The following is an 8197-nucleotide window of genomic DNA, read 5'->3' as shown; positions in this document are numbered from 1 at the left end:
AAATGAAAGAAAGAGAAAAAGAAGGAAGGAAGAAAGGAAGGAAGGAAAGAAAGAAGGAAGGAAGGAGGGACGGAGGGAAGAAAAGAAGGAAAGAAGGAGGGAAAGAAGAAGACAAATATATGAACATATGTATGCATATATATGCAGATATGGACTACATATTATATAATTAATGAATTAACTTATGAAAACCTTGAGGAACATATGGAAATCAATAAGGAAACTATACTAATTACTTTTCTCATTGCTGTGACAAAACGCCTAACAAAAGCAACTTAAGGAAGAGAAATATCTGTTTGTTTGTTTGTTTCAGGTTGAAGATACAATTCACTGTAGCAAGGAGGTCATGGCCGTAAGAGCTTGAGGCAGCTGGTCAGCCAGGAAGCTACAGACAGATGGATGCTCATGCTCAGTCCACAGCCCTCACCCATGGACTGGCACTACCCACAGGTAGAAACCATCTTCCCATCTCAATTGGCCTACTCTAAAAGCTGTCTCAAAGATATGACTAGAAGTTTTTTTCCTAGATAGTTATCCATCCTGTCAAGCTAACAATATTAACCACTACAATTAAAATAAATGACTATACAGCTGGAGAGATGGCTCAGCACTTAAGATGCTTGCTTGCAAAGCCTACTGTCCAGAGTTCAATTCCCTAGTCCCCATGTAAAGCCAGATGCACAAAGTGGTGAATGCATCTGGAGTTTGTTTGCAGGGCTAGATGCCATGGTTCACCCATTCTTTCTCTCTCTTTCTCTCTCTCTCTCTCTCTCTCTCTCTCCCTATAATAAATAAAGTAGTTAAATAAAGTAGTTAATCATGAAGCACATATACAAATCAGTAAGAAAAGAAAATGACTCAAAACAAAATGACAAAAGAATTCTTGTAGTTATGTAACAAATGAAAAACTAAGTGGTCTACAAAAATAAAATAAAATAAAAATAAAGGACTCGAGGTGCAGCTCAATGGTGTAAAGTACTTACTTGGGGGTATACGAAGGCCTGGGCTTAATTCCTAGCACTACAAAAACAAAATCACTAAAACAGTACATAGTAAAGTAAGCCCAACTTCATTACTAATCAAGAAAAAAAAACCAGAAAGTTGTCCAGATTCATTCTCAACAATATGAGGGAAATGAGTGTGTTATCCATAATACATATTTTAAAGTTTTTTTGAGCTTATTTCTTTTTTAAAAGTGCCTATCAGTAGGGTGGCTTTAAATATTTATTTATTTATTTATTTATTTATGAGAAAGAGACACAAAGACAGAGAAAGGCAGAGAGTGGTGGCCCATGCCTTTAATCCCAGCACTCAAGAGGCAGAGGTAGGAAGATCGCCAAGAGTTGGAGGAGGCCACCCTGAAACTACATAGTGAATTCCAGGTCAGCCTAAACTAAAGTGAGACCCTACCTCGGAAAACCAAAAAAAAAAAAAAAAGAGTCAGGGAGAGAAAGAGAGAATGCCATGGCATCTAGCCACTGCAAGCTAGCTCCAGATGCATGTGCCACCTTGTGCCTCCAGCTTTACATGGGTACTGAGGAAATCGAACTTGAGTCCTTTGGCTTTGCCTCAAGCTCCTTAAGTGCTAAGCCATCTCTCCAGCCAACATATTTCTTCTTAAAATGTTTTTGAACAAATATTTCAACTCTGAAATAAGTTTCCATTTTCTAAATTGAATGATAAACAGGAAATACTGGATTTAGATAAGCCCTGTGATCCTGGAATGATCAGAGAGCTCCTGACATCTTCTTCTGTGTTCCCAAAATGGATCACTGAAAAGACCCACCAGTCGTTGTTACATTATGTATGGTTCACAGCTGTACCCTTTGTTCATCTTTGGATGCACCTGGACACTCCAGATTCCCATTATCAACTCACAAATGAGATGTTCTGCTTGTCTCCCCTAATGAGTTGGTACAAAACTTTGATTTAGCTTCTCTCCTCCCGAGCTCTTTAACTTTAGCCAACACACATCTCCTCCCTTAAAGAGCCTATTAATACCTGCCTTTGAGGTGAAATGTTCTCTAATCTGTGTCTGATCTTGCTAGCCTCAACCCTCTTCCCCACAGCTGGATGCTTCTGGCTCATTTAGTCCTCTCTTTAAAAGAAAATCCCTATATGCCAAACTCTTCAAATGCCCACAGATCTTATGGAAAGCATCGCCCCATTGCGTCATCCTTTTGCCCAACAACCCTTCCTTTCAAATAAAGTTTTTAATAAGTCTTGATTTAATGTTTTATTTGATAATAGGGACATATATACTTTTTTATTTTAAAATATTTTGTAGACAAAATAAAATTTTAAAGCTCTTCATTAAATACAAAACTAGACATTTCAATACTTGTAGCAGATTTTTTGTTTCTTTCCAGAATGTCTTGACAGTATGAGGAGGAAAAAAAGAAAGCAATATAACTCAAGCCATATCACCTTTCTACCAGAAATAGGATTAAAATTTCCTGTTGACCAGGCTGGCCAGAAGATTCACAATGGAACACACTCAGGGTACATTAAATCTGGGAAAGAAATGTCTTAGAGGGGTCAAGAGCTACCTTCAGATACAAAGGTTGTTATGAGAAAACAGAATAGAAAATTTCTGTGTGCTGCCATGAAAATTCTGATTAATAAATGGGTGTTTCTGGGAGACATAAGAGCCATCTAATAAAGACACATCTAACAAACTTGTGCTGGACTGGGCTCCCCAGTAGGTCACAAGTTCCTCCCCAGTTCCAGTATCCATCTGTCTAAGGACACTGTGATGAGCAGCTTGTTGAATTCAACTTCTGCCTCCTACTCACAGGATAATGCACAGTACCAAGGTGAACTTGATCTTAGAACCAGACCATGTCTTCATTGCAAAGATTTTCCAATTTCCAATAATTTCTGGCGTGATGAAGCATACGTGGCAGAGGATATCGTAAATGCATTCCATTGTGACATGCATGCTTTCATAATTTTGTACGGGACACATGAGAGAGAAAATCATAACCATCTGTAAAAGAAAGAAGCAATCCTCTCACCAAAGTGAGCACACAAAAGGAAGAAAAGAAATCTGACCCACGAATGCAAGACGTACCTTATTCCTGTCTTTGATGTTGCTGAATTCATTTTAGTGCTTTGATATCATTGATTAAAGCAAAGAAGGCCTTTTTCTCAAAGTTAGAACAGGACACTGAATGGATATACCAATCAGTGCAATATCATCTTGATAATACAAGGCTCTGGAATACCTGAAGAAAACGTAGCCTGCTTGAGATGTAAGCACTCTTTAGTCAAAAATAAATACTGTTTTGTAGATGTTTTTCTCAGTAATTTTCCTGTGCCAGCGCTCTGTGACCATGAAAGTCACACTAGGAAGTATAATTACATTTCACAGAAGCTGTTCTTGTTTTAAATCTGCCCTTAAAATAAAGCAGTCAACAGAGGAAATTCTATTTAATAAGACATCTGGCTTCTAAATGAAGACATAGCTCATTTTTATTCTAAAATAATTTTAATTTGGTTTGTTATTGAAACATGAAGTTGCTGTCATTTGTAACTTCCTGTCCCAGAAAATTATATTTAGAGAGAAAATAAGGATGCTAGAATATTTTTATGGTGCAGTACTATGCTTTATCTAAAATGTGACAAGTCTGAATAGACATATCGACATTAACATTTTCTAAGAAAATTTCACTTTCATGAAATGTGTAATTTATCCTATACTTTTTTAATTTTTGTTTATTTTTATTTATTTATTTGAGAGTGACAGAGAGAGAGAGAGAGAAAGAGGCAGAGAGTGAGAGAGAGAATGGGCACGCCAGGGTCTCCAGCCACTGCAAACGAACTCCAGACATGTACGCCCCCTTGTGCATCTGGCTAACGTGGGTCCTGGGGAATCGAGCCTCGAACCCATGTCCTTAGGCTTCACAGGCAAGCGCTTAACCGCTAAGCCAACTCTCCAACCCTATCCTACACTTTTTACTTTAATGCCATTTCCTTATCTTTTTATTCCTTTCCCTTTCTCTAAATTTAATCCTTTGACTTAGACCTTCCTCTGGTAAATGAAATGTCGTTGCCTTGTTGCTTTTTTTCTCTTATTTTTTTTTTTTCTCCTTTTCTCTCATCTCTATCTTGTTCCTTCTTTATTCTCTGTTTAGGAAAGAATTGAATATTGGATAAAGAAGATGGATTGCATTTAGAAAGGAAACTGCTCTTTTGTCGGAAGAATTTTCTCCTTAAAATATAATCAAACAGGAGAGTTAAGAGATAATGCAAAAAATCACAAGGGATTGTGAAAATAAAGCAAAGCAAAAACCAGGATCCATGGGCTGGGAGTGCAGCTTGGTCGTAGGACTTGTGCTTTATAAACACGGGCCTTGGGCATAGGCCCCAGAAGCACAGCAGGGAAACACCAGGTTCCTCAAAACTAGAAATTAAGATCAGTGACCTTATCAAAACAAAGCCAATTATATGTTCCATTCTCTCTAAAATATTTACTCACATTTTTATTATGAATTAAAAAATAAAATATGCAGCATATATAAAACCAATAAAATCCATTAAGAAAGAAGCATTTTATTTTGTGTCTCAAGTGGTCTACTCTTTCCTAATTTCTCTCTTAAAATAAGAACTCATGGAGTTTCAAAGGGCAGGTGGGGGGAGGGAGGGAATTACCATGGGTTATTGTCTACAATTATGGAATAAAAAATAAATTCAAAAAAATAAGAACTCATGAAAATTGAATTTAGTTAAAGCTTATCACCAAAACCAATCCCCCTAAAATAAATGGTGCTCAAAATAAATCTTCTTTAAATTGTATATGATTATTCCTGAGTTTATATTTCAAAAGTAGAAATATGTTTACAATTTAAAAAGAAATTAATTATATGAAAAAGCTTAGATCTTCCAAATGCAACACATTTTACCATATTATTCTTACCATCATATATGCTATAATACAGATTTGGTAGAACTGAAATTTGCTAGCATGTGGGGAAAGCAGCTGGCTTAATTAAAATGCCTGAGCGATGTTTTTGCCTGCAGCAGAAATTGTTATATAATTACTATAAGGCATCTGCTATGTTTTGCTTTTGTTTTTTAACAAAGATAAACCCAGGTGATTTCTGAGTGTCTCTCTAATATGAAATGAGAATGATGATTATAGAACTAAATGTATAAACAGACTATGTGCAACTGAGAAGTCATTCAAGAATTTTGCCTTTGGATAAAATTACAAGCATTTGCTTTTTAAGAGTTTAGAAGGTTTATTGTGGTTATTGAGAAAATTTCATGGCAACATTCATCAAAAATAAACCAAGTGTCATAATAAACTCATTATATATACACCAAATTTAGTTACATTACAGAAACTGGCTATACATATATCAAATTCTAGTATTTTTTTAGCTAGTCTCATCTTTAGTAAACATTCTAAGAAAAAGTTTTCCTTTGTTTAACAATAGAACACTAAGAGCTTGATAGTAGAAGTTCATTTCAGTTTAATTTTACTTTTTTACAGACCAATATTGATGTCTTCTACAGTTTTATTTTACATACTGATTTTAAGCTATCAATTATAAATGGTATTAATGGTTCTTATAATGTAGTCTTCACATATTTATGGTAGCTAATTATTAATGGTGTCCTCAATTAACCATCTGTGAACACTGGAAGTGAGTGATGTTTTTTCCTGCAGTTTTTTAAAAATTCAAACTATAAAAAATAGCCACAGACCATAGATAAACAGCAAGATTTTAAAATATATAAAAGATAATATAATAAGCTTTATAGGGGACTGAATTTTTTTCTCAAGGGAAAGGATGTCATTTTTGATCTATTATATAAGGTAATATATAAAATATATATGATATAATATATAATAATAATTATATATATCATACTGACCATAAAAATGTGATTTCTAGCCAGGCGTGGTGGCACACACCTTTAATCCCAGCACTCAGGAGGCAGAGGTAGGAGGATCGCAGTGAGTTTGAAGCCACCCTGAGACTACATAGTGAATTCCAGGTCAGCCTGAACTAGAGTGAGACCCTACCTCAAAAAACAAAACAAAACAAAAAAAGTGATTTCTTTAGAAGTTATACATAGGGCCTGTGAAAATTTAACTATCTTCTAAAATCTTCACTTAGAAATAGTGGTATTAATGGTGAAGAATAGGAAACAGAAAATGGCTGGGCTGTTTAGAGTAATGGGGCCTCCAAAGTGAGTAATTTTTTTCCTTTGCTAAATGTTGTAGTCTGGTTCACATTGCTGATAGAAATCACCTAACCAAAAACAGGCTTGAGGGGATAAAAGAGGGTTATTTTGTCTTACAGGCTTGAGAGGGAAGCTCCATGGTGGCAGGGAAAATGATGACATGAGCAGAGAGTAGATATCACTCCCTGGCTAACATAAGGTGGACCATAGCAACAGGAAAGTGTGCCAAGCACTGGCATGGGGAAACTGGCTATAACACCCATAAACCCACCCCCAACAATACACTCCCAAATCTCTATCAGCTGAGAATCTAGCATTCAGAACACCTAAGTTTATGGGGGATACCTGAAGCAAACCACCCGACTAAACATGGGAAATGTCCTTGAACCTATAAGAAGAACATAGTTTTTTTCCTTATCTCTTTCCTGGAAAATTTCTTCCAAGAAACATTCCTAGAAAATAAGTCTAATCCAAGAAGATATCTGCAACGGCTATCCCTATCTAGAAACCTGGTTAATCATGCCTTTCTTCCCAAAAGGAATTCTCCTTCCAATAAAAACTCCAATCAGAGTGGCCTTGTGGGTTCTTCTTCCCCTCCCATTCTATAGAAGTTATTTCCTTCTCTTAAGTTCCATAATAAAAATCTGTCTAAACTTTACCCTCTATGTTCTGTGGATTTCAACTGTGGAATTCAGAAGACAAAAACCTGAAGGCAGCTGGGCATAGTAGCACATGCCTTTAACCCCAGCATTTGGGAGGCAGAGGTAGGAGAATCATAGAGAGTTCAAGGCCACACTAAGACTATGAGACTACATAGTGAGTTTCATGTCAGCCTGGGCTAGAAAAAATCCCTACCTCAAAAAAAGAAAGAAAAAAACCATGAAGGCTACTGACTCAGTAGAAGTTTTAGGTTATAATGAATAACTGGCACCCTGACTCCTAAGTTACTTCCAACCAAGACCCATAGCTCCCAAAGATGCCCCAATCTCCTGTAACATTGATAAATGTTGAAATTACAAACATGGTATTGCTACTTTGTTGTCAAAACTGGCCGCTTTCTAATAGACATATCATGGCAACTATAGATTCTACCTTAGGGCAGTGAGACTAAGCTTTTTGTGTTTATGTGTTAGCTTTTTGTATTGGTTCTCTAGGGGAACAGAACCAATAAAATGAGTATATATTATTGTGGTAGTTTGAATGTGTGTCCTTCATTGACTCGGGTGGTAAAATTAAACTTGTAATTTAGATCTCCAGTCTGGGGGCTAAAGAAAATGTCACTGGTGGATAGATCCTGGAATCCAGCCCAAAGTTGTATAGAGAAAGAAGTTTGAGCTCTAGTATTCCTGCTTGCTGCTGGTTCATGCTTGCTGCTTTTTGGTATTTGCTGGCTGATGGTATCTCTCCCTGCTGGGATTAGTGAATGAGAGCCAGCTTTTTCTGCCATTGAGGGAATTTCTTCTGTATCTATAAGATTGAAATAAATCCCTTCTTCCCATAAAACTGTGTTTGGTTGGATGTTCATCCCAACCTTGTGAAACTGTTTATGTTAGGATTTTGTACCAGAAGAGTAGGGTGTTGCTGTGTGAAGAATCTGACCATGTAGATTTTGGTCTTTTGGAACTTGTGTGCTGGACTTGGTACTTATGACCACAATAGCATCACATTGTGGTAACCCAAATTTTATGGGTTATTCTGATGAGAGTTTGAAAATGCTAAGTGCAGAGAGAATTGTATTTGGAGGCCTTGCTTATGAACTTTCAAAGGGGAAGAACAGACCACAAAAATTTTTGTTGGAACTGGGATGCTGACATAAAGGTTAGCTGCATTATGTTGTTCATGTCTAGAGAGCTTCATCAAAGTTGAATTCAAAAGCATGGACTGGTGTGCTTGGCAGAAGATTTAAAACTGAAAGATGTACAATTTAATGTTGGAAAAATTCAAGCAAGTTTAAAATTACTGGCACAGAAACTGACTTTAGGTTACTAAAGCTGGTAGTGTC

The sequence above is a fragment of the Jaculus jaculus genome, chromosome 2, assembly GCF_020740685.1.
Source record: "Jaculus jaculus isolate mJacJac1 chromosome 2, mJacJac1.mat.Y.cur, whole genome shotgun sequence".
Classification (NCBI taxonomy): domain Eukaryota; kingdom Metazoa; phylum Chordata; class Mammalia; order Rodentia; family Dipodidae; genus Jaculus; species Jaculus jaculus.
This window is presented reverse-complemented; position numbering follows the sequence as displayed.